This window comes from Gopherus flavomarginatus, chromosome 2, assembly GCF_025201925.1.
Source record: "Gopherus flavomarginatus isolate rGopFla2 chromosome 2, rGopFla2.mat.asm, whole genome shotgun sequence".
In the NCBI taxonomy this organism is placed as follows: Eukaryota; Metazoa; Chordata; order Testudines; family Testudinidae; genus Gopherus; species Gopherus flavomarginatus.
Window position 1 is genome coordinate 44,775,061 of NC_066618.1, and position 26,754 is coordinate 44,801,814.

The following is a 26,754-nucleotide window of genomic DNA, read 5'->3' on the forward strand; positions in this document are numbered from 1 at the left end:
TGGTTGCTGTAACATTAACCAGTAGTGTTAGTAGATACTGACCCCTGATATATTAAGGGGTATAACATTTTGTAACCTTGACTTAGCTCATGGACTGAAGCCAGGAAATAAAGACCTGTCTCTTACCAGCACTCCAGTGTCCCTTACCTTTATTATATTTGCAAGCTTGAGCAAGATGTTGCATGATTTATATAGGATGCTTTTTGTAGCACAGTGATACTTACTAAAATCAATGAGAGCTTTAAAGCTCTCCATTATTTGGCACTATACTTTACAGTACATCTTAAATGTTCACTTATGTAGGCCTAATATTGGACATTCTTGCTCACAATGTTTTTTTTAAACCTTTTCGGGGTGATATACTTTATTTTGACAATTTATATAACATGTAATAGACCTATTATAGGCAGGCTTTTAATGTCCATTATCGTACTTCGGAGTATATGTGTTGCATTACAGATGTAATTTGTCAGTTACAGTACATGGATGCCCAGGGAAGTTGCTGGAGGACTGTCAAAACCATGGGTGCCAATTATACCATTCACACTGGCTGCATTTAACAAATAACTAAGCACATTCATTAGTGAAAAGTAATATAGTGACAAGCTGCCACACAAATGTTTGCATTGTTCTGTGAATTAGAAGGGATTTTTTAAAACAAACCATCTAGCCACTTAAATGCATGGTTGAGAAATGGATTGTTCTAGTGGGAACAAAAAACCTAGAGATTTCTTTCTGGTCTGCAAAAATGGGTTGGCTGCAGCTACACAAGACACATTCCCACATGGGATACCTGAGTATGATCATTTAAGAAAAATTGATCATTTATTTCCCTTACCTAGAGGTTTTGAGCCAGATCGTTAGTTTCTTACTTGGAGGTCTGCTGATTTACACCCACTGACAGTCTGTCCCAGTGCTCTTGTTAGAACTGTCAGTCATTTAGGACCTGATTCTGCCACCCTTATTCGCAATGAGTGGCATCTGACTCCAAAAGTAGCCCTTTTAAGTGGAATGGAATTCAATGCAACCACTCATGAAGTAAGGCACTATTTACTCAGCATGATTAAGATTGCCAGAATCCAGTCTCTTAATATCCAAGTACACTTGTAAATCCCAGTACTTGAGGATTTGCTAAGACATTTCAGACCTTCATGCCGAGTTTTAGTTGAGGTATGTTTATACCCTTCCATTTTAACATATATCCACACCATGCAGGTAATCTAGTCTGTCTGTAAAAGCCTCAATGGGTGGGGAGAACTTGATGGGGCTGGTGATGAAGGGAGACAGACCAGCAGCAAGGGAGGAGACACTCGCTGTGGGACACTAGATAGCTCCTCTTTCCCAGGAGTCTCTGGTACCCATTGGTCAGCATGATGGACAGGGTGCTGATTGCCCAGCATTCTCCAGTTCACAGGATTTAACCTGGAGTGGATTCCATGTGGACACTCTTTCAGCTCCATCGCAGCAGCTTCCTTCTACCCCCTGCTCCCACTCACCCTGAACTAGGAATGGGAACTTCACCTGACAGTTGCTGCAGGTCTAGCTGATTGCTCATTTGAGGGTCAGAAAGGAATTTTTTCTCCCATGGGACAATTGGCAGAGGATCAGGAAGTTTTTTGCCTTCCTCTCAACACCCTAATGCCACAGTAAGAATGTGCATAGTACCCAGCTGAGGTACATGGGTTGAGTTGTTAATTTGTTGCAACTTATGGCCAGTTTCCAGTGCAGTTAGGAAGGATAAAATGGACAGGTCTCAGAGGTAAAACACCTGCGACTGGTTCATGCAATAGGGTGAGACCTTATGGCCTTTTCAGGCTAAGGTCAGATCTTGGGGCCTTCGCAGGCCAAGGACCTCCCCCACCCTTCTTCATCCTCTACCCATAAGGTTGCCAACTTTCTACTTGCACAAAAATGAACACCCTTGCCATGTCTCCTGCCCCACCCCTCATCTGAGGCCCTGCCCCGTCCCACCCGTTCTCTGAGGCCCTGCCCCCACTCACTGCATTTCCCTCCCCCATTGCGCTCTTTCCTCACCCTCAGTCACTTGCACATTTTCACTGGGTTGGCTCAAGGGGTTGGGGTGTGGGAGGGGGTGATGACTCCAGCTGGGGGTTGTGGGCTCTGGGTTGGGGCCAGGGATGAGGGATTTGGGGTGCAGGAGGGGCTCCAGGCTGGGGCTGAGGAGTTCAAAGTGTGGGTGCGGGCTGGGGCAGGCAGTTGGGGTGCAGAGAGTGTGAGAGCTCTGGCTGGGGAGTGCAGACTCTAGGGTAGGGCTGGGGATGAGAAATTTGGGGTGCAGGAGGGGCAGGGGGTTGGGTGTGGAAGGTGTGAGGGCTCTGGCTGGGGATGCAGGCTCTGGGGTATGGCCATGGATGAGGGCCTTGGGGTGCAGGAGGGGCCTCTGGGCTGGGGCTGAGGGATTCGGAGGGTGGGAGAAGGATCAGGGCTGGGGAAGAGGGTTGGGGCGTGGGATGGGGTCGGGGTGAAGGCTCTGGGCAGCGCTTACCTCAAGCAGCTCCTGGAAGCAGCAGCATGTCCCCCTCTCTGGCTCTTATACAGAGGTGCGGCCAGGCACCATGCCCACAGGTCCCATTGGCCGTGGTTCCCAGGCAATGAGAGCTGCAGAACCCATGCATGGGGCGGGGGCAGTGTGTGGGGTCCGCTGTCTGCCCCCATGCATAGGAGCCGGAGGGGGGACATGTCGCTTCCTCCGAGAGCTGTGCGGAGCCATGCAGGCAAGGAGCCTGCCTTATCCCTGCTGCACTGCTGACCAGACTTTTAACAGCCCGGTCAGCTGCGCTGCACTGACCAGAGCCACTAGGGTCCCTTTTCGACAGGGCCAGCTCCAGCATTTTGCTGCCCCAAGCGGCAAAGAGGAGAGAAGGGAAAAAAAAAGCCGTGATTTGCAGCACCTCGGCGGCTGCTCTACCATGCCACTTCCTTCTTCGGCGGCAATTTGATGGCCGGCCCTTCCCTCCGAGAGGGACTAAGGGATGTGCTGCCCCCTTCCATGGGCCATCCCAGGCACCAGCTTACTATGCTCGTGCCTGGAGCCGGCCCTGCTTTTTGACCAGGCATTCTGGTTGAAAACAGGACACCCGGCAACTCTATCTGCCCCTTCCCATGGGGAGGATGTTGGGATTTGGAGTGAGCTGAGTACTGAGGAGGGTAGGCAGAGAAGAGCCTATCACAAGTTATGGGTTATATAGTAAAAAGCCATGTAATCCCCACAGTAGAACCAATTAAATGCCTGGTATAGGAATGTATAGGTGATGGGAGGGTATCATCCTTTTCTGTGCTAAAGTTTAGTAAAAGTTGCAGCTTGCCACTTAATTCCATATGTCTGTCCTCATTTCGCTGCTGTGTCCACATCAACAGATTTAGCTCAGGTTTAGTGTCACTTCTGATCGAGGCTTTTGAGTGGTACTTATTTTATCTGAACTTGCTGGCTCATCTTTTATATTTAGGTGGCAGGGTCAAATCATACTGAAGTCAATGTCAATGCCTCCATTTTGTGGTGTGGAGAAGGCTTCCCCTTCACGCTGCTGCTAAATAGTCTACAAGCTGAAGAGAGTCCTCTCTTCATGGCTGGAGCCCCAATGGCTCTGTTGGTGACATGTTGGCTTCACTGCTGTCTGTGGCTCTTCCACAGGCCTCCAGGTTGGTCCACAGAGAATAATTCATTACATTTTTAGGATAGGTCTGTCAATGACTATCAGCTAAGATGGTCAGGGATGCAACCCCATGATCTGATTGTCCCTAAACTGACTGCCAGACTGGGGTTGGATCACTTAATAATTGTCCTGTTCTGTTCATTCCCTCTGAAGCACCTGGCATCTTCCACTGTCGGTAGACAGGATACTGGACTAAATGGACCTTTGGTCTGACCCTATATGGCCGTTCTTATGTTCTTAAAATGTTGGCACCACCTCTTTGGAGTCAGATCTCCTTTTAAGGAAACATATCTTAGGTTGTTTTATTAGTCAGTAGTGACTCTCCAGTGTGCTGTGTAAATATTTGTGATCACATGCTTTTACTCAGTTTACTTTTGCCCTGCTATGTTTATCCTTGCTTATGCAATATTAAGGAAAAACAATTTTTAAATATTTGTATAGAGCAATAGTTGCTGCTGCAGCTGTAATTACAAATTCCCTAAAATTTTTAATAGTCAACGTTTTGTTAATGCAAACTCTTGCATTTAGTACATAGAAAAGTTTTGTCTCATATTTGGCAACCTTTCCATTGCTTGAATTGCTGATTATGGTGGGAAATCACTGAAAAATGAATCAATGAGTGCTTATCTTGGAGGATTACAGCAGAAACAATCTCAGTGATGACAGAAAGAGATCCATCAAAGGATAGATGGTACCTAAAGAGGTCTGAGGCTCGAAATTAATTCACAACCTATTCTTAAAATTCCTAAAGCCATCACTTAAAGCTGCCTCATCAGATTGGAGCAGGCAGGCTGAGTTGCAGCGGAGGAAAAGAGAGGATCGGGATCTTGATGGCATACTTCTTTTACTGCTTCCTTTTTATTTTGCAGACAGACATTTGCAGAGCCAGGATAAGACAATGCCAGCAAAAGCCAAGTTGTTACAGTTTTGGACAACAGCATTTTATGATTACCCATATCAAAAGATTTCTGTCAAAAAAAAGATTGCTCCACATTTTTCTTTTCAATCAACAACTGTAGGCCTCTGCTTGTGAATTCCATTAAATATTCTACAGTATGTGTGTAGGTGTTTAAACACAGACTGTCTGCAGCTGATATATTTTTGCTTCAGCAGGTTATCATACTTTTATAGAAGTTACAGAGTTTTCCATCATATCAGAGATAACTACAAAGGTGGCTTGGTACTTATTGGGAATCATTAGTGTGGTGTATATGTCATGATATTTTGTGTGTGTACGCATCTATATTGGTCAATTTTTCATATTTAAACAACTCAAAATGTGTGATGGACTGGGGCGGTAAATGTACTGAGAGCCTCAGCAGCATAAGCAAATGGGAAAGCCTTCTCTGTCTCACTCACACATGGGGTGGGGGCAGTATAAAAATTTATCATGAGAACGTCTATCACTTGATATTGTGGGTGTGAATATACAAAGGAAGGACATCATCAGTCGACAGGATACCTGTGTCAGCTGATGGTGTCCATCTACCTGATATTGTGAGTGTGAATATGTAATAATGAGTGTGCTTATGCCAAATTTTCATAGTGACCCATTCCATCATGTATTTTTCTATACTATATAAATATATTTATATAGGTCACCACAAAAATGAAAATATTTGCCAGATTACTACATACAAAAACTCCATATTTTGAGGTTTTTTCCCCTGTTCCTACAACAGTAGCTAACTGGTATCTGATAATTAATATTTTATCTTTTTTAATGGTGACCTCTGTATTACCTCACAGATTATGCTGTGTGATTGTGAGTGACTGTTGAAGTCTAAAGGGATTGTTTAGCAGCTCATGAGAGAACAAGGAAGCCTTATTGCATAATTAAGGGAGAAACTTAAAATTGCATATGAGATCATAATTTTAGCACCTACTTTTTGTCCACTTCATTGCTTGAGGAAAGAGAATTCTCTAAGTGCAAATTCTATTACAGACTGAACTCCATGTGGCAGAGCGCACATTCTGGTGGCTAGATTCACAAGGTGAAATCCTTGCCCTGCTGACTTGACTGTGTGCATATAACAGCTGGCTCTGTCTCTCCTGGTCCGCAAGCATCAGCTCAACATAGGTAAACCAAAAGGGAGCCTTCCCTGCAGCCATTCCCACAAGGGCTATGCTAAGCTTGACTCAGCTAGAAGTTGTTTGTGTAAGGGGACTGTTATTCCCTTACTAGCATTCAGTGGGGGTGTTTTGGTTGCTAGCTCCCAGCACTAAAAGGGGAAGGGTCGATGGGAAATCAGGACCCTGAGACTGACATTCCCCAGGGGCAAGGGGGAAAGGCCAATGCTCCAGGTCATCCTGATTGACAGGGTGCACGGGCAGGCTAATCAAGGAGTCAGGAGGTCAGGTGGGTCCTGTCCTCCGTGTGAGCTGGAATTGCCTGTGTCAGACAGAGTGGGGCTGAGCTAAGGAGAGAGTAGGGGCCCAAGCTAAGCTGCTGGGAGCAGAGCTGCAGCTCCAAAGCCAGAGAACAGCCCAGAGAGAGCAGACCTGCCCTGGGAACAGAGCTGCAGCAACCTGAGCCAGAAGGGCCAGAAAAGCAGCCCAGGGAGCTGGAGGCAGAGCAGCAGCAGCAGCAGCTGTGCTGAGGCAGAGTGGAGCAGTCCAGAGCTGAGTATGTTGAGCAGCTGGGGAGAGCAAGGGGGACCCTGGGCAGTGGGGCCCAGCACAGGGAGACACCTCAGCCAAGAGGCTCTGCAGGCCAGACTTGGAGGTGGATCGTAACCCTGACAGGGCGGGGGCAACGCTGGGAAGAAAGGTCCTGCCACCTAGAGCCTGAGAGCGTGGGGTTACCACCAGAGCAAGTGTTCGACCCACAGCATCCCTGCAGCACAGCCAGGGCCTGAGAAGGAGGCCTGGGACCTACAAGAAACAGACTGAACTGCCCTGACATTCCAGAGACACTGTTTGTGATGTTCCCTGCCACAGAGTGGGGTGATGTGTTTCCTTTAACCTTTCCCATTTTTCCTTACTCCTTTTTAAACTAATTGTTAATTAAATAAACTATTGCTTTAAATCGTATGTAATGATCAGTGGGTCAGGAAAGCATCGAGTGCAGAGAGAATACCCCAGAGTGGGGACACCCTAGCCCCTGACCTAGATGACCACAGCAAGGTTGGGGGTCGAGCCCCCCAGGAATCCTAGGCCCAGCCTTGTTGAGGTTATGAGGACTTTGTCAGACAGAAGAGTGCAAGGCGAGCCCTCAACGGCAGGGAGGCCTCTGGGTAAAGGAAGTGGGAGCGAGGACTCAGATCCTTCCGCTAGCCCATTTCAGTAGGGTAGTGCAGAAGTCAGGAAAGTTCCCCACAATAGCGGGACCATTCCCCTGCTTATATCTGCATATCTGACAGTATTTGCTTCTGATTCAAAATGTTTTAAATTTCAAAGTGCTGTCTTCTAAAAGTATCTCATGCTATTTCATTTTGATTGCTGAGGATTTGATTTCATATCGTTTCTTTGATTTTTGGTTGTGTGTTTTTATTTTTACAAAACAAAAAATGAGACCAGCCTCTCTTTCTGGTTCTGAATGTTGATTTGAGATCCATCAAAATGTTCTTATTTCAGGGACTACTAGTAACATATTAGACCCCACACTTCATTTGCATAAGAGCTTAAGTTCTCCAGTTGATTCCATTGTTAGGAAGCTATTCAATACTTTTTTTGTGACTGCTACAGACCAGAATTCTAGGTAATTTATGAAGCAGTTGTCCGCTCTTGATAAACACAATACAGCTGTGGTCCCCAAACATTTTATGTCATGCCTCTCTTTATATCTCACAGTGGTCTTCTCTCCATAAGTGCTGACAATTACATAATCTCTAACATGGAGGCTTGGCAGAAACCAAATATTCTACTTGACAAAAAATCCACATGTGGAAGCTTCTGTTAAGTCTGCCTTACACTCTGACTGTGTTTCTCATTTGTGTGTACTACTGCTGAAACCTCTTTTCAGCTGACTGTGTCATTTAGTAGGGTAGCTATTCCTCTGCTCCTGAAACAACGAACACAGATCTTCAAGAGAATGAACATTTTTAGGTGACACACATGTTTTTGTCTTATTATAAGATAAACAAGCCCAGCAGCCCATTTGTTCTGGTCTTCTTTTATATTGGTTTCCAAATACAGAGTTATTGTTTTATCATCTTTATTACTTTTGGGGTGGGGAGATAGCAAAATGAACATTTGCTCAGTCCACAAGATTTCCCATGATAAGCAAGGCACAACAGTATAGGGAGGAGAAGGCTGGGTTTGGATCTAGCAGCAGTATTCAGTTAACCCAAACTATCTCCCTTTCCTCCACTGATGGCATCTTGAAGCAAAAGCTCATTTAGGCGTGTAACAAAATATGACACAAATATCATGCCCTGAAGCTATTTCACAATATTATATCTGACTCCCAAAATGTCATTGGTTAGAACTAGATCAGTATGGCCAAGTTTGGGTTCCCACTCAAACAAGCCAAAAGCAGCCACTGATGGAGAAAATGAAAGAAATCAAACTGGGAGATTGCCAGAGGGTGAGGCAAAAGATACTGGGTAGCTCCATGATACTTCCACACTTTCGTTTAAGTGTCCATCTTTCAATGAGTGGTTCACTTTGTTTTTGTTAAACATGCTGTGATGGTCTTAATATTGAAGTTTCTTCATTTGTGGACTAAAGACAATTATTTCAATGGAGTTTCTTGTAATTCTAATTGCCGTATTTTTATTAAAGATTTTTGTAGTTTGTGACTCACATTCTCATTCAAATGCATGTGATGTTCATATAGTCTAAAACAAAGAGTCTAACAGTATGCAAAATATGCCATGATAACGTAACAGCTAGCATAGAATGTGGTTGGTTTGTGTATCAAGCCCGCGTTTAGATATCACGCTAGGCATGTGCCGTAGAATGCTAGAAGGGTGGGCATTATAAAGTGACTATAGCTATGTCTGTACTATTCTTAATATGCAAAGTCAAGAGAAAATAGTATAGTACATATAAATATTACTTGTGTATAATATGAAGGATATTAAAATTAGATGGAACTGAAAGCATTATGGAAAGTAGCTGGAGTGCATAAGAAGTAGCTAGCTTATAAATAGCCTGATGTTGTAAACCCAACCGTCACCAGTAGTCCTTACTTATCTGTACTGTCCTATTAACAGCAATGGATAATTCATTCTCTGAGTAATGGGTTGGAGGATTGAGCCTATGTTCATCTAGGTAACTCATAATTGTTTCCAATGTAACAGAGTGGCTAAAGCAGTCAAAAATCACTTTAAAAGTAAAAACATCTAAGTGAGTCATGCTGTTAATACTGTGATACTACATATGTACAAGCCTTGGTTGTCCTCTGATGTCTTGGCTCTTCTGTGTCCTAAGAAGTAGAGGTATCAAATTCAACTGCACTTCTTGAAGTACTCTCTTGCTTTTATTCAAATTACAGTTACATTTTAAAGAGTAAAGTTATAGGTACATGTAAACAATATTAGCTTTTAAAAAAAGGTGTTATGGAAAATCTTTTTCGTTAATAGTTAGAACATTGCAGGCTCTAGGAGATTAATAGGTCCTAAAGTCTAGGTGGTGTTTGGGAAAATCAGTCCCTTCAAAGATCAGCTGGCAGGCTCAGCTGGAATCTGCAAAATTTCTAACAACTCAGCTGAAGTCTTCAGGCTGCTGTTTCCATGGGAACTGAAGTTGGATTGGTTAAAATGAGATAGGAGCTTTAAAAATCTTTTTTAAATGTCTTACTTCGTTTTTTTTTGTCTGACTCTCTATTTCAGTGGAAATTGTAATAGAACGATCAGCCAGCAGTTTTCATCTGAGTTGTTAGAATTCTTGTTAACTTTATCAGTAGCTGAAGCTAGAGTTCATTTAAAAAAAAATCCACTCCAATTAAAAACGGTTTGCCACCTGGTGCATCTTCATTGGCTGGGAGTTACAGCTGAATGAATGAAGTTGACCTGTGTACATCCATGCACTTAATGTATCCTTTTTGGACTTTTCTCCAGCTGTGTATAAGATTCCACCTGGTGAGTATGAGATCTGCACTTGAATCGAGTGCATGTGACATGGTTTATTGTAAAGAATGAAGCTCTTAATATAAATTAAATCTGATAAATTATCAGTAGAGCCACATTTTCAAAAGTGATCTGTAATTTTAGATTCCTGACTTTAAGGAGCTAGGGCCTGATTTTCAGAAGTGCATCTATATATTTCATTGGGTCACATCTTCAGCTGGTATAAATTGGTGCAGCACCATTTGATTTCAATGGAGCAATGTTCATTTGCATAAGCTGATGATCTGGCCTATTAATTTTAGATGGGGTGTTAGTTGCTTAGCATTTTGGTGCATCCGGTTTAGGGACCATTACTGAAAATCTGAGTCTACATTTCTTGTGTTCTCAGCATATGTATTATTTGAAGGGAAACACTCCAGTGAAGTCCATTAACTGGATTTACATCAGTGGGTTTTTTTCAGTACCATTTCCATAAATGATTCAATAGCATTTGAAGAGTTCATAAAAAATCAGTTTAGACATATTGAAAACTAGCTTGGGTTTAACATAGGCTTTACAGTTTTTTAGTTTTCAAATGCTGTGATAGCTTAAGCTTTTCTTGTGCCAAAGAATGGCTAAACAAACTGCAAGTGCCTTAAAACCAGTTGTCCAGACGTATTCCTAAATCAAATAAAAACATTATAAATAAATTTCTGGCTATAACTGAGGAGCTGTTTTGTGGGCTGACCATGATCCCATGCCCTGGAGGGTCAGGAGATCTTGCAGTAAATCATCATCCCCTCCCCCACCCCACTGATTATCTCAGATGGGCAAGGCCGCTGAACCTTACTTTTAGACTTTCATATGTTGACATGTGTAGTTTATTTCTTGATATGGGTTGATGGAGTGTTGGCAAACTCAAATAGAACATACATTTACAACAGCCTATCCTGTTTTTTTAGCCATACAGGACACTTTTTTCCTTTGCTTTCTGAAACAAAGTTTAAGAATAAAAGTAAATTATTTGTATGTAGTGTGTGTATGGGTGTGTGCATGTGCAATAACTTCTAGTGGAACTGATTTCTCTAAATGGAGAATTTCTCTAGTGATGGCATGGTTTCTATCCTGTTCATCTCTATCTTTGGTAGCTTATGAGGGTTGCTGGCACACTGGAACAGCAGCAATTTCTTTGATTTTTATTTGTTTTGTAGAGGTGCCTGCAGGCCCCAAACAAGAATCTCTGTTGTGCTATCCACTGTGCGCAGATGTGACAAAAAATCCCTGCCCCAAAGAGCCTGCAGTAGAAGGCCCCAGTCCTGCCGATACTTATGCACATATGTGATGGGATGTGATGCCTAGTGGTCACTATCCCCCTTGAGGCTCCAGTCTGTAGTTTGTCAGTAACACCTTGTCATGGTATAATTCCCCACTCTGAACCTTAGCGTCCAAAAGATGGGGTACCAGCATGAATTCCTCTAAGCTCAATTACCAGCTTAGTACTTGTAGCGCTGCCACCAACCAGGAATTCCAGTGCCTGGTACACTCTGGTCCCCCCAAAACCTTGCCCAGGGACCCCCAAGATCCAGACCCTCTGGATCTTAACACAAGGAAAGTAAACCCTTTCCCTCCCCGTTGCCTCTCCCAGGCTTCCCCTCCCTGGGTTACCCTGGAAGATCATTGTGATTCAAACTCCTTGAATCTAAAACAGAGAGAAATTAGCCTCTCTCTCCCTCTTCCCTCCTTTCTCCCCACCAATTCCCTGATGGATCCAGACCCAGTCCCCTGGGGTCTCACCAGAATAAAAAAACAATCAGGTTCTTAAACAAGAAAAGCTTTTTAATTAAAGAAGGAAAAAAAACAGTAAAAATTACCTTTGTAAATTTAAGATGGAATATGTTACAGGGTCTTTCAGCTATAGACACTGGGAATACCCTCCCAGCCTAAGTATACAAGTACAAATTAAAATCTTTTCAGCAAAATACAAATTTGAACTCCTCCCAGCCAAATACACATTTGGAAATAGAGAAAACAAGCATAAGCCTAACTCGCTTTATCTACCTAGTACTCACTATTCTGGATCTATAAGAACCTGTATCAGGGAGATTGGAGAGAAACCTGGTTGCACGTCTGGTCCCTCTGAGCCCCCAGAGTGAACAACAACCAAATTCTAACAGCACACACAAAAACTTCCCTCCCTCAAGATTTGAAAGTATCCTGTCCTCTAATTGGTCCTCTGGTCAGGTGACAGCCAGGCTCACTGTTCTTGTTAACCCTTTCCAGGCAAAAGAGATATGAAGCACTTTTGTTCTATTAACTCTTACTTATCTGTTTATGACACACCTAGTGGCTCAAGTCTGTGGGGGCAATAGAGGAACCTAGGCTCTACCACTTCTTCCAGGTTTCGGTGCCCTGGGGCTGGCAGTTCAGGTGGGTCACTTGGGCAATGCTCCCTGTGTCTCTTCCTCCCTCCTTGCCTCTGTGCTCTCCCGTGTTCTTCCCTCTCACAGGCTCGCACTTTGCTATCTCTGGCAGCAGCCTGTAGTTTCATCTTGGGGGTCTGCTCCAGGCAGCATGGGGCTCCTGCTGTATCCCTACAGGAGCTACCAGTGCAGGTCTGCTCCATCACACTGACCACCTTGAGTGAGCAGTGCTGTGCCCTTTTAAGATCCCCCTCCACTGCAAGCACAGCCAGAAGACATGGCGGGATGAAGCCTCCTGAGCCCAGAGCTGCTCCTTAACCTTCTGTTTCCCAGTGTGAGGTTTGTACACCACGGCACAACATCTGTAACCTGAACTCCGTATTTAGGGCTTTGTTTATGTTTTTGGAAAAGATACAAATAAAAAAAATCCATGAAAATAACCTTGATCCCCTTGAGTCCATATGGCTAAATTCAACTTGTAATGGGGAAGTATATGCTAGTGCATTATACTGAAAATACAATGTGCAGTACAATGTGTTTATTACTATTATTGTGGCAATGAGACCCTAAGAGCATCCCAATATAAGAGGGAAAGGGGCTCACTGGTATCAGGAAGTAAGTTCCTGTGGCCTGACCAGTTCAGGGTACCCCAATGCACTTATGTCATAATCTACATCTACTAGGTATGGAGTAAAGTAATGGAAAAGTCATAACATACTGATCATTAATATGCTACATGGAGTATGTACGTTAAACACTCAAGGACTGCACAAATGAAGGAAATGTGGGAGTAAAATGTGTTTGGTGAGTGAGTAAAACAGGGTTTTTCCAGACAATGGAAAGGCTGCTGCCTCCATGCAGGTGCAATCACAGACAATTAGCAAACAGTCAAGTGGCCATTCATTAGCATATTGGACAGATCAATTGGCATTGCAGAAAGCATCAGAAGGGAAGAACCAGCACAGAATCTTCTCCATCAGATTCCATGGCACCTTTCCTCCCAGCAGGGGCACTGGACATTATGAAGAATGCATTTCAGAAGTTCACTGGTCTATAGAAACTTGAGGGTTCTTTACTCCTCTCTATATTTCACCCAGGAAGACAAAGGAAGCACTCTGGACTTTGTCAGAGATCTTGAATGAGGGGTCCTCAGCCATCTGGCTGTAAGGAAGTGTGGTAAGAATCTTACCTTGAACCAAGACTATAGTTTTTTAAAGTCAGAGTCACTAAAAAGTGTGTTTCGCTTTTATTTGTTTGTAACCACTTCTGACTTTATCCCTTGTACTTGAACTCATGTATAACCCCCATCTCTTTCTGATTAAATAAATGTGTTTTACCTTTATTCTAAATCAGCCCAGTGCTGTGCTTGATTTGAAGTGATTATTAATTCCAGTTAAAGTAACACGCTGCTGTGCTTTGCTTTCTTTAAAGGAGCAATGGTCCTTATTGCTCATCTGCATGTTCCAGGTGAGGGATGGCACTTCAGAGCAGACAGTTTTAGAAAAAAATTGAAGTGGGGATGTGTTGATCACTTGGCTAGTAGTAACCAAGGCTCGTGGAGACCAGAGTGTAACTGGTGTGACAAGCAGGCTGCTGGAGTCAGTGTTGTTGAACCAGGGCTGCTCAACACACAAATATTCAGAGCATGCTTGTATGCTGGTTGGGAGCGTCCAGACAGAGAGCTACAGCAGCAGAGCATTGTAAGGCACTCAGGGTTACAGGACAAGTGATGCCATCACCTCGCACTAGTCTGGGCTGAACCCCAAACCATGACAAACCAGAGCCCCAAGAAGCATCATTGTGGAAGGTGCCATACAAGCACATCCAGGAGTGAGAGAGAGTCACTGTCCAAAAGAGATTGGCATTTTTGGAGACTAATTCTAGGGAATACATACTGTTTGCCATTTTTATAGATTTTCCTTGGTAAAACTCACTCCATTAGTACCTCAGCTGTAAAGCAAAGTGAGTGGCTCTTTCATCTCTGTTACTGCAATAGTCCTCCCTTAGACATCTTCCAGGCCAATGTTTCTAATGTTGATCATTGCCATTGTAGATGTCAGAAGTGTAGCTGGTTCCTTGAAGAACAGTAAGTCTTTGTTGCAATTAATAACAATAATAATAACAAAAAAATCCTGATTTGAAGGGATATGTATCACCCAGTACTCCCACTGAAATCTGTGAGCTACAGGTGTTCTGTACCTCTAAGAATCAGGACTTCTCTGTGGGACTCAGCTAGGGTTGCCACCCATCTGGGTTTTACCCAGACAGTCCAATTTTTGGCTTCTGTGTCCAGGTTTCATTTAGGGTTGCCAGATGCCCAGTTTTCAGGGACCTGGCAACCCTAAATGGCACCCAAACCAAAAGTCCAGTTACCACAGGGCCGGGGGGAGGCACTGGATCATTAACCTGCGCCAGCCTCTGCTCAGCAGGGCTGCCTCCAACCTACAGGCAGGCTCCTAGACAATCCAGCGAGTGATGGAGGGAGCAGAGCAGTGAGTAAAGGGGGCTGGGCCTTGTGGGGAAGAGTTGGAGTGTGGGGCCTTGGCAGGAAGAGGCAGGGCAGGGAGTGGGGGCTTGGGAGTCGGGTTACCAGCAGTTAGTAAATTGTCAATTCTAGTCTCAATTTGGGCACCCCAAATTAGTGAAAGCTTTTGAAATGTAGCAACCTTTCTCCCCTTATACCAGCTTTTAGTAATGTTCTGTTTTCCTAGAGAAAAATATATGAACATTTCCTGAAGGCCATACCAGGTTTAGGAAGCACTATAATCTTCCTAGTGTTTAAGTGTAGTCAGAAAACTTGTTTTTTCAGTAGAGGAGATGTTAAAATGTTGCAAAAGTTCTAGCAGCTCGTGTCCAGAGTAAGTGCTATCTGCAATCCCAGCAATCTCTTTACTATTCCACCACTGTTGCAGCTTGATCATATTTTTAAAGTGGAAAAAATAGGACTTCCATTTGGGGGTATCACAGGGAAGTGTTTGTGTGGGGAGGTTAGAGGAAAAAGGAGCATCCCTTCTTCCTTTCAGAATGAAAAACTGGGACACTTCACCAGGAGAGGCAAGGTGGGAGAAAACAGCAATTATCTCTTTTGTGACCTCTTCTGTTTTCTAGAGCTTTCCAGCTCTTTTCCTCCAGTCTAGCTCTTACCCTACCAGTGCTCCCTACCATCTATCTCTCACATGCATACCCTAGATCGTCCATGATCTCATTTACTAATGAGCTCTATTCCCCAATGCTAGCACAACTCATCGCACTGGCAGTTCAGAATCTTCTTAAATCTAACTGATCTCCTAACTAGAGGTCTACAACTCCATTCAGCCCACTACCCATCCCCTTCCTCCTGGAGGGGGAGGGCAAGGGGAAGGTCTGAATCAGGAAGTAGCCAGGCTCTGTTTGGAAGTGGTGCCCGGCTTCAGGGAACCTGAAGCAGCAGCCATATGGCAAGCAGTGAGCTGGAGAGAAGCAGAATTCCTGGGAGCTGTATGCAGAGTCACAGGTGGAACAGTGTCTGACTGCCCGAGGTAATAACTGGGTGCAGGTCTGGGTGGGACTACACTAACTGAGCCTGGAAACCTACAAACAGCTATTAACTTAGAGAGACTGGACTGGAGAAGGCATCCCAGCACTAGGGTTGAGAAGCCCTAACTCTCTTGATTGGACTGCCCCAGGAACCCAAACAAGAACGGCTGTTGCTCACTTTGAATAGTAATTGTTTAAGCCTCTGTATGTAGGGTATTTGCATCCTTCTCCTTTCCTGCTGGCCCTAGTAAAATATCTTTTCACTTAGCCATGTGTCTAAGTGGTTATTTGGAGCCCCACAGAACCTAGCTGATGAACCCCTTCCATTGCTTGCCTCTTTGTCATGGTACATCTGGACCACTGGCACTCTAGTGGTTTGGTGTACTGAACAGTCCCAGTAATTACACCTCTCCGTTCCATCCAAACCAGACCTCACAAGCTCAGAAATGCCCCAGTCTGACAACCAATCATGTCCCTGGCTCAGAAGCGTCCCTTACTTTCTGAAACCAACATTCCCATCCAACACACCTAGTCTCAGAGAACACTTCTCCCAATATCACACACAACCTTCCAGGCTCAGAAAACAGCCCCAGGCTCTGCACTCTTTCCTGTCCTATCTGACTCCCAGGCTATATAATATACTTGTAATACAATTCTGAACAATGATTTCAGCAAATAAGAAAGACATTCAAGTGGCTATTTTACCCTTAACATGAGAAAACAAATGAAGCTTATGAATATATTATTGTATGTATTTAGCAGTTTACCTTTGTCTTAAACATATGTGTATATATGCAAGATAGATGCATATAGTAAGTTGTCCTAATTTTACACATGAGAGGAGGGATAGCTCAGTTGTTTGAGCATTGGCCTGCTAAACGCAGGGTTATGAGTTCAATCCTTGAGGGGGCCACTTAGGGATCTGCAGCAAAAATTGGTCTTGCTAGTGAAGGCAGGGGGCTGGACTCAATGACCTCTCAAGGTCCCTTCTAGTTCTAGGAGATTGGTATATCTCCAATTATTACCTAACTGTGAATTTGCAGATGAAAATAATTGTTTCTTGGAGGAATTTCAGTCTGAGTAGATTTAGCTGAAAAATGAATAGACATCTTACAGAATTAAGATAACAAATATAATTAATTTTCTTTTAATTGGGGTAAAAAGCTATTTTTTCACTTCATATTTATTGCAGCACAATTTCTTCTTAGAAACGAAACTGGTTTATCAGAGTGCAGCTACTGCTAAACCTAGGAGTATTTATAGAATAATAGAATCATTTTGAGGAAAAGGACCTTTACTGGGTCATCTAAGTCCATCTGCCTGCATCTCTGTAGGATGGATTTCATTATTCTTAAAGTAGCCTTGAATACCTTCCAGGATGGAAATGCCATAACTTCCACTGGCAGTTTGTTCCATTATATAACTGCTCTAGTTATAAATTTTCCCTGCTGCACTTTAAGCTAGTTATTACTACTTCTTGATCAGCCTTGGTTGAATAATGAGACTAATTGATTCCTGTTTTCTTTATAACGTCCTGTCAAGTACTTAGTTTTCCTGTTTCCCCTTAGCTGCCTTTTCTCTAGATTGAACGTGCCCACATCTCTTAACCTTTCTCCAGAAACCTGATTTTCCAGATCTTTTATCAATTGTGTTGCCCTGAATCCTCTCCAGTTTATTGTCTTTTAAAAAGAGTGACTATCAAAACAAAACAAAATACTCCAAGGAATGGCTTAAAAATAAGTAAACAAATTTATTCATGTCTAGTGTTGAATTCAGTAGCACATCATAATGTGATTTATTTTACAAAGGATACTGTTATAAACGCAACTCAGTACATTTGCCCTTTAGACCCCTAGAACATGCCATTTTTCTCTTCTATTCAGTTAATCATCCATTTTAATACTTGGCTTTTCATGATGTGCTATAGCATACTCCAATGATTTCTTTGTGAAGGGAACCAATTTCTTTCTATTGCTTAAACTATTAAACATTGTTCTTATTTAATTTCATTTATGGCGTTCATCCTCTTTCTTCAATTTGTCAGAACTACTGTTTTTTATCAGTACTTGGACATTTGGCTGGCACCAATGTTAATAGCAGAGTGGGTTGGGAATTTTTTGACTAAATGTTTTCTGTTGGAAAATGCCAATTTATGAACCAAAACTTTTCTCAAGAAATAGATTTCTTGACTCAAATTATTTTTGAAAAATAAAGTTTTTAAATTGTTGGAATGTTTTGTTCCACCATTTTCTAAATAAAAAAAAAACTTGTCTTGAACTGCAAAATGAGTTTTTGTTAAAAAAATTAACCTATTTAAAGAAAATTATAGGTTGAAATCAAAACAAAAGATTTTAAAATAATCAAAATGAATTGTTTCTATTGACCCAAACTGATTTATTTATTTTTTTTATTTTTTATATTCAGTCCATGAAAATGTTAGAGATTTTGACTTTGTCCCAATTTGGGATGAGAAAATCTTTGGAAATCTTGGACATTTTCACAGGACTGCAAAACAATTTCTGATGCCTCTGTAGTTAATAGATCTTAAAGCTGATATTTCTGTAACAGGACTGTTGTCCCCTTACTAAAACTCAGTGGGTGTGTTTTGGCTGGCTAGCTCCCAGTACCAAAAGAAAGGGGAAGGGTTGATGGGAAATTAGGACCCGGAGACTGACAGTCCCCAGGAACAATAGGGAGAGGCCAATGCTCCACGTCAGGCTGATTGACAGGATGGGCAGGCTAATCAGGCAGTCAGGAGGATGAGAGGAGGAGAAAAGAGGAAGAGGGGTGCTGTCCTCCTGGGTCAGACAGAGCAGGTCAGTGCTGGGAGCGGAGTTACAGAAGCAGCCCACAGAGCAGAGCTGCGCTGAGAGGAGAGCTGTAGTAATCAGAGCCAGAGGGGCCAGAGAAGCAGGCCAGGGAGCTGGAGGCGCAGCAGCCATGCTGAGGCAGAGTGGAGCTGGAGTTGGGCTGGAGCAGCTAGGGACAGCGAGGGGGACACTGGGCAGTGGGCCCAGCACAGGGAGATGCCCCCAGCCAAGATATCAAGACGGGGAAGGGGTAATGCTGGGAAGAAGGGTCCTGCCACCTAAAGCCTGAGAGCATGTGGCCACAGCCAGAGCAAGTGTCCGACCCGCAGCATCCCTGAAGCACAGCCAGGGCCTGAGAAGGAGGCATGGGACTTGAGGAACAGACTGAACTTCCCTTACATTCCAGAGACTGCTGGTTGTGATGCCCCTGTGCCACAGAGCGGGGTTGTGTGTTTTCCTTTAATCTTTCCCATTTCCCCCCTTTTTCTAAAACTGATTGCTGTTTAATTAATTGTATTTGCTTTGAACTGTATGTAATGATCAGTGAGTCAGGGAAGCATCCAGTGCAGAGAGAGCACCCGGAGTGGGGACACTGTAGCCCCTGTCCCAAGTGACCACGACAAGGTTTGAGGTCATGGGGTCAAGCCTCCCAGGAATCCTGGGCCCAGCCTTGTTGGGGTTATAAGGACTCTGCCACACAGGAGAGTGGAAGGGGAGTCCTTGAGGTCAGGCAGGCCCCTGCGTAAAGGAAGTGGGAGTGAGGACTCAGGTCCTTTCGCTAGCCCATTTCACCAGGGTAGGGTATAAGCCAGGAAAGTTCCCCACAATAGCAGGACCATTCCCCTGCTTACATATGACTAGCCGATAACCTGACATTGTGCTATATATTGTAATTGACATGTGCAGCATATCCTGCTGACACTTAGCTGTCCATTTTATTCTTCTCATTAAATGTGGGTTATGTGATCAGTGTCTCAGTGCCTTAGTTAAGTACCAGGATGAAAAACAGTTAGCTCAACCCAGATAAGACAGAAACGATGGGGTAGAAAGCAGGGGAAGCACTTCAAGGATCTAGCTGCAGCTTTGACTGCACTCTCTTTTGAAGGCCTACAACAAGACAAGCTGATTGTCAAGATGTTGCTACTCCTGGACTCCGCTATAGCAAGAGTAGCCAGAAATGCCTCTTCAAGACTTTAGCTAGCTAGGAGCCTGCACGCTAATCTATCCGATGCAGGCGTAGCCACAGCAGTCCATGCCTTAGTCATCTGGAAGAGCAAAGCTAGGACAGTGCAGGCAAGAATTAGGCCCATTGTATGCACTGCATGTTCTTTCTCCCAGATGTTCTGGAGTTTTTATTTTTCCTATGGAAATGCTCACAGACAGTGCATACCAACGTTCTCTGAAGGACAATCTCTGTTAATACTGATATTTAGCAGAAATCTCCAATATTGCAGTGCACCGAAGGAAATCTTAATATTCCTGCATATATCTATCTCAACCAACAGTATGGGACAGCAGATTACTCTGTTTGGTACTAACTTGGAAAACTATTGAGTAATTTTTCAATACTTTATATTCTAGTCTTTCTATTGTAGTTTCCTATATAGAAAGGGAGAATGGTCATGTCTCACTGTGATCTGTTTGCAACTCTAAGGTTCACACCCCAGAGTCAGTCTACCAGCTCCTTTCTTTCTCTGATTTGTGACTCAGAATTACATATTGGTTTCAGTAATTTACGCAATATATATATATATTTACGCTCCAATCTGATACACAGAGGCAAACATAGCTCAGTAGAGTATTTTGAACATCCCCCGTTTTGCTTGCCCATGCACACATAGCAGTCGATTGCAATCAGGCACAGTGTCTTCACAAAAGGAGCAGAGAGGATAAGTCTATGCTGATCATGATTTATGCCAAGAGGCACTGGAGTAGTAAATCCTTTGGAAGTGGCATAGCACTCTCCTTCCTATCTCAAGTGAGATGATGGAGGGGATGGGGGAATGGTTCTTGAGTTCCTAATCAGTTGTCTTTTTATTGCCACACTTGCAATTCACCCAGAAGATACAGCAAAATGCAAAATATTCCTTCCTGGCTCCCAAATGTACTGAAACACTGAGTATATTGCTCCTGTGTTCAGTTCTTCACCGTGGTTTCTGGTTCAGTTTGCGATGATGATCAAAGCGATGATGATCTATAGGACCTTAATGGTCTTGAACATGTGCCTCACACACTGTACCCCATCACATCAATTAAAATGCGCCTCTAGCTGCCAGCTCCCATGGTAATTTTCTCCGAGGCATCCCTTCCTATGAAATTTGTTCTCCTTGCCTGTTTATGAGGATGCAAGGTTAGTGAGCATTAAGGCATAATGCAAGAGGTATTCATTTGGCATAGCTATTATTTTTCCTTTTCTGTCATAGTGCTATATTTAATTTAACTTAGTTTTGTAGATAAGCACTTAATAGTTATAGCAATGAGGGCTCTGCAGTTGATGAAAGGTCAGGTTGCTCTCACCCTTATGGCTTTTGAGGATCCCCTGGCAGTGCAATTGCAGGGGGACTGGGATTTGGGTGACAGGCAGAGATCAGCACTGGGGTAGAATTCCTTGTACTAATGCACGAGGCAGATAGGGACAAGAATGGGACTGGCGCGTCCATTGATATTCAAATCCGCTAATGCTCTCCAACCATGGAGGGGCTGCACTGGGGCTGCAGGGAGCTGACTACAGCTTTACTGCAGTAACGTCTGCTGTTGAGGAGGTCAAAAACTACTCTATAATCTAGGGGCATTCGGGCTGGGGAGGAAGACAATTCCTTCTGCATATCTCCAGCTTACATTAGCTGCTTCTTGACCGGGCATTGAGGGCTGGATTTGGGTTGAAATTTCTCCAACTAAAATCTCCTATTCTTAAGGTTCCACTTGCTAGCTCATCTCCTTAGAACTGCACAGGACTGGATGTGATTCACTTCAAAGCTTATCAGTGCCACTCAATGGTCTGGAGTGAATTATGAATGGTGCAAGGTAGTTTGGGTCACAGAAATCAGATCAAGATCACTTGACTTCAGAATATAATTTTCCAACATGAAGATTGAAATCAATCAACACTGTTCAAAATTATATATTTTGTGACTAATATTCTTTGCAAAACGTTTTGTTCTTAGGAGACTTATAGATTTGCCAGCAGGAGAGGTCTTTTAAATTCCTTACTAATCTTCTGACAGTGGTTCTGAGGATCAGTTACTATGTCAGCAGATAGCGTTTAGATCAAATGACAAGCCTGCTTTTTTTCCTTCCCTTTCAAAAGAGAAAATCACTGCATGCATCCTTCAACAAAAGAACAACCCTCTCCAGTGGCTTTGCGATGATATGGGAGATAATCAGTAGTGCACTGGCCTGGAATTTAACAGGCTAGTTATCTAGAGGAACATTTTAAAGTATTATACACAATGCAGCTTTATGATACTCCGCTAAAGGCTCAGAAAGGCATCTTAAAAATAATATGCAGACTTGCTTCTGTGTATTGTATCATAAAAGTTTGGGGAATTATAATTTTCCTGTGGGCAAATTTTTTAGGGAACAAATGCGCCACTCCTGTGGAGCATACAAAATAGAGAAGCATACAAAATTTGCAACTAGTGGCTCGTCTTTCGAAAAGACCCAAGAATATTGCTGAAGAATACTGTTAGAAACATAAAATGCAATGGAAATTGGGCTGAGAAGTCCCCCTTTATTATCAGCTAATTAACCGTGTGGGGATCAAGTGAAATGATTTACAGGCAGTCCTTGCTAAAGACCATAGGTTGATTTAGTATCTCCTTAGCTCACTTCTTCCTGGACTCACTTAAAGTTGGAACCCTCTCCTCAGGTCCTGGAGAATCAAGTGTAATATGAAACCAGAGAATTCCTTTAGGGCTAGTCTACACTAAAGCGCTACAGTGGTGCAGCTGCATCAATGCAGCTCCGCCACTATAGTGTGTCTGGTGAAAATGCTCTATGCCAATGGGATAATAAATCCACCTACGTGAGAGGGGGAAGCTATGTTGGCAGGAGATCTTTCCCACCGACATAGGGCTGTCCAGACTGTTGCTTAGGTAGGTGTAACTTTCATCATGCAGGAGGGTGACTTATTCACACCCCTGAGTGAAATAAGTTATATCAACATCAGTAATAGTGTGTACAATCCCTTAGTCTGAGCTTCCCTGAAGTACTAAGACAGCATTGCTTCTCACACAGTTCTCAAGCATGCAACATACCTAAACTGCCACCCAACAGTTGAGTTCACACAGAGTTCACAATTTGTGTGTGCTGTGGGAAGGCAGGTTTTGGACTTTAAGTTTGTTTGGTATAAACAATTGTGGGGGTCTTGTAAGTGAAATGGGTTTGAGGAATCCAACTCTACCAATTACTGTAAGAATTTTATCCTCATTATTAGTCTGCAAATCATACAGTAAAAGCAGCTTGACAAAAATGGTGAATGAACTGACTAACTTAGGAACATTTTATTCTTCTGTTGTACTGTGCCATTACATCTGACAATTTTGCTTCTCCTCCTCTGATCTAATTAAAGATTTTTGGCAAGCCTCACAGTGTTATAGATTTTGAAAATCTGAACCAAACCTGGCCCAAAGCAATTGCTTCAAATCAAGAGTGGAGCTGAACTTACATTTACATCTTAAACAGATCAATTTGTTACCATGAGAATTATTGACTTCTGCTTGGTCAGTATGCAAATATGGTCATGCTACATATATGAGGATTTTCCTAAGAGTTTTTTTTTCTGTTTTTATTAATAGAGAAAATGTTGAAAGACCAGAATAAAAATAGCAGAACAGAATCAATTCCAGGCTTTCATGTTACGCTACTATGTGTTATCTAATACTTCAGCCTTATATTCAATAAACTAGGGGGTTTAAGGTTAGGTCTGTGTGAAACTGTGTAATTTTTCTATGTTGGTGAATGACAGGGCTCAGCCTTCATCCTTTCTCCATCTAATCCAAGCAGGATGGAAAAGTTTTACCTTTTCTTAGCTGCTTTTCTATTCTCATCCACTATTGGGTCCAGATTCTCTCCTGTGTTGTGACCATTTTTGCATCATCCAGTTGGCACAAAGTGGCCCCAAATCCTGCACAGTTGCTTATGCAAAAATTGCCCAGTGAGCAGGAGTATTTTCTAGTGGTGCAGAGCTGGTATAGCATTTCCAAGACACAAACCCCTCGCTACTGCTGACATAAAATAGGTTGCCCAATGGAAAGGGATTTTGTCCTGCTGATCCTTAAGATGCTGTATGAGAACCGTTGGGGCTGGTTGCAGCCAACCAAATTTAGATCAGCCCAATTTATTTTGAGCAACTAGCCTGTCTCTCAGCCAATCCAGAATTGCAGCAGAAGACTGGGGTCTATATATTCTCTTAAACCATAAGCTCTTTGAGACAGAGACCCTATTATTATGTACTGTGGCACATGAAACGCATTATCAGTGCTTAACAAATAATAAAGATTATCCCTTTTAAGATATATGGCAGTCATAGTCTCCTCCAAATATATTGGTAAGATCACTCTTGGAAGCAGGCAGTAAGGACTACTGTATAATACTGATAATTAATATTTTGGGACTAATTAATCACTGTATTACACCACTTCACATAAATCTGAATTGTTGCACCTCTGATTGTGGAAGCAAATCAGTTAGATAAAGGTGCAAATACTCGGGTTATACCTGCAAACTAGGAGGCTGGATTTTAGTCCTGTTTTAAATTTACCCATACATGTTTCCTTGAATCCAGATTCTCTAAGGTACTGCCAAAGACTTGACTATTTTATTTTATCAAACACTTCCCTGCATTGATGTTCAGCAAAGCACTTGGCAATCCAGCTCCTGGGACTGGGTAGGTCAATCGAGAGCGCCCCCACGGAGCTCCACAGACATGGAGTGGGAGCTTTTGGTCTTTTGTCATAAAAACAATCTATAACTACTCTACTCTTCTCCTTCTAGAAAACAGCTGCCGTTATTGTGTCTTTTCATTATAGCTTAAACGCTGACTTGCTTGGAAGTTTAGCACAAAGAGGGAAAAAAATCTAGAGACTCAGGGTCTATTTCAATGAAAATCATGTCCAGCTTGTACAAACTCTGTGGAAAGTTGAAGAAGCCACTGAAAATCCATACAAGTCAGGGCTTGAGAAGGTAACCATGAAGCAGAAGGCATTTTTTGCTGAGGTCAGCCCTTCAAAGATTTGTTCTTGTTGGTGGTAATGAGGATGGATTGTGTTGGTGCACAAGCATTTTCACACTCTGTATAATCTGAAGTGAGTCCTGCACCAATCACTAGAGAAGTGGCAGCTCCTAATAACTAATTGGCATTTCTTTCTGACTACCTCAGAGGTGCTGCACTCCAAGAGTTTACCACCAAGGAACGTGAAAAGCATGTGGGTATCTTCAACAGTGCTTAGCACTGGACTAACTGTGCTTCCACTGAGGTCAATGGGAGTTTTGCCATTGACTGCAGTGGGAACAAAGTTAGGCTATCACTGAGTCCGGTTTAAAGAATCCCATCCATAAACTTGTTTCCCAAAAGAAAATCTTTACCAAAATTGGCCAAGAATTCGCCTACAGCCATGCTGCTCTAACCAATGCACTCTCTAGATTGACTATTTCTGTTTTCTGAATAAATCACTAGAGCACAAAGAACCATATTTACTTTTTTAATGAGTGTATTTTTTTAAAACTCTGATTAACTAGATTCAGATCCAACAAAATAAAAGGATTTTGTGTGTGTCTGAGATACACTCATTAGAGGTATAAATATATTCACAATGAAATTTTCTACTCCTTGGAACCCCCCTCATTTGTAATCAGTGTTTGAAATGTTCCACCACAGCACTTAGAAGGGAACATGTTGTGTGTGTGTGACACTTATATATATATATATATATATATATATATATATATATATATATATATATATATATATATATATATATATATATATATATATATATATATATATATATATATATATATATATATAAATCAGCTCTTCATTTTGAATTTAAAAAATAGACCTCCAGAAGACACTATATGGTGATTAAGTTCTTGCAGCTTTCACCCCATCAGCTTGCTTTTGTCTCAAGTTCACTAAACCTAGTATTAGACTTTACTGCTTTCAAATACATCTCAAGTGTAATAGCTGTTTGCTCCATCTCTTTCCTTAACCTTCAAATCTTAGACAACTAATTATCAGTAGTAGGGCAGAGTTTGCAGGTTCTCCACAGCCAGAACTTCCACTGTGGTGAAAAGTAGGGATCAATGGGAGTTCCAAGCATGGAGGCCTTGCAAGTGGTGCACCTGAAGGCTGAGTTATGGCTGCTTGAGTGTGAGATGAAGCAGAAAGGGTTTAGGGAGAAGTTGTCGTGGGTGTTTAGCCCTCCCTTTTAAGAGGCTGCCTTGCTGCAGCATTGCCAAAGTCAGTGAGGAACTTTTCAGAGGGGCTATGTCCAGATGAGCTGGGGCCTTGAGCCCCACCGATTGCAATCACGAGGAAGATGTTACTATGACAACAAGCGACAGTAAGTCTGGCTGGAGGTTATTATATGCTTCCTGCAGTACTACTGGAGGCATTATCCCAATTCCTGCTTTACAGGCATGACATCCTCAGCCACAGACACTCGGGCAGTGCTCCCTGCCCACTTTCTTCCCAACTCCCCCAATGCGGCTGAGTCACTAGGAGCTTAACTGAGCTTTCATGGTTTATTTTCAGCATATTACTGTTTATCATTTTAAGATACTCCTTTAGAAGCCTTTTCCTGATAGGTATTCACTTGTTTGTAAACTTTCTTCCCAAGCGGAAAATCATAATCACGGAGCAAAACATTTAAAGCTGGATTAAATACACACATTGTTCAAGTTAAGGCTGTGTAAATCATTTCGGGTTCAATAAAGTTGATTCCATCTGTTTTTATCATCTGCTGTCACAATAATTTAGCATTCCTACATAACATTAAAATGTCAATGAATCAAAAGAAGAAACACATCTGTGGACTGTTAGTAGTTAGTAGTACAGTATTGCATTCAGCATGCCATAATAATTAATTAAATTTCACTGCCATAGATGCTTGTAATTGTATAATTAATGTTTCTCCATAATCACATAATAAGATCGGTGTGATTCATGCTCTGTGATAATCTATACACGCATTGCCATCTCAGAATTTTAGCCACTTGCAAAACGATCATTGTCATTTCTCTGTCTTCAAGAAACATTTTACTGCATAAATAAGAGTAAATGAAGGGTCAGTTCCTGAAGTCTGATCATATTCATTAATTATGTACAGTAGAATTTCTT

General features: G+C 42.6%; 1 protein-coding gene across 1 annotated transcript in view; it reads right to left on the minus strand.

Annotated features, from left to right (window-relative positions):
* Window positions 1-26,754, minus strand: part of FAM237B (family with sequence similarity 237 member B) — a 1,214,420-nt gene that overhangs the window by 73,440 nt on the left and 1,114,226 nt on the right. The window lies entirely within an intron of this gene.